Source organism: Zeus faber, assembly GCF_960531495.2.
Source record: "Zeus faber genome assembly, chromosome: 21".
Taxonomy (NCBI): Eukaryota; Metazoa; Chordata; class Actinopteri; order Zeiformes; family Zeidae; genus Zeus; species Zeus faber.
In genome coordinates, this window is record NC_137208.1 from 1,259,991 (window position 1) to 1,261,148 (window position 1,158).

The following is a 1,158-nucleotide window of genomic DNA, read 5'->3' on the forward strand; positions in this document are numbered from 1 at the left end:
AGGGAGGGAGGGAGGGAGGAGGAGAGAAGAGAAGAGGAGGGAGGGAGGGAGGGAGGGAGGGAGGAGGAGAGAAGAGAAGAGGAGGGAGGGAGGGAGGAAGGGAGGGAGGGAAGAGAAGAGAAGAGGAGGGAGGGGAGGGAGGAGGAGAGAAGAGGAGGGAGGGAGGGAGGGAGGGAGGGAGGGAGGAGGAGAGAAGAGAAGAGGAGGGAGGGAGGGAGGGAGGGAGGGAGGGAGGAGGAGAGAAGAGAAGAGGAGGGAGGGAGGGAGGGAGGGAGGAGGAGAGAAGAGAAGAGGAGGGAGGGAGGGAGGGAGGGAGGAGGAGGAGAGAAGAGAAGAGGAGGGAGGGAGGGAGGGAGGGAGGGAAGTGAAGAGGAGGGAGGGAGGGAGGGAGGGAGGGAAGAGGAGGGAGGGAGGGAGGGAAGAGAAGAGGAGGGAGGGAGGGAGGGAAGAGAAGAGGAGGGAGGAAGGAGGAGAGAAGAGGAGGGAGGGAGGAGAAGAGAAGAGGAGGGAGGGAGGAAGGGAGGGAGGGAGGGAGGAGAAGAGAAGAGGAGGGAGGGAGGGAAGAGAAGAGGAGGGAGGGAAGAGAAGAGGAGGGAGGGAGGGAGGGAGGAGAAGAGAAGAGGAGGGAGGGAGGGTGGGAGGGAGGAGAAGAGAAGAGGAGGTGAGGGAGGAGGGTGGGTGGGTGGGGATGAGAAGAGGTGGGAGGGATGAGAAGAGGAGGGTGGGTGGGTGGGTGGTGAAGAGTTGAGGAGGTGGGTGGGAAGTGTAGTGGTGGGGGGGGGTAGGTGAAGAGGAGGGAGGGAGGTGGTGTGTTGAGGTGGGTGGGAGGGAAGTGATGTGGTGGGAGGGTTGTGAAGAGGGGGAGGGAAGAGAAGAGAAGGGTGGGTGGGTGGGTGGTGGGTGGGTGGTGGAGAGAAGTGTTGAGGTGGGTGGGAGGGTGGGGTGGAAGTGTTGTTGGAGGGTGGGAGGGTGGGTTGAGGAGGGAAGGAGGGAGGGAGGGAAGAGAAGAGGAGGGAGGGTGGGAGGGAGAGGAGGGAGGGAGGGAAGAGAAGAGACGAGGAGGGAGGGAGGGAGGGAAGAAGAAGAGGAGGGAGGGAGAGAAGAGGAGGTGGGGGGTGGGAGGGAGGGTTGAAGAGAAGAGGAGGGAGGGAGGAGAAG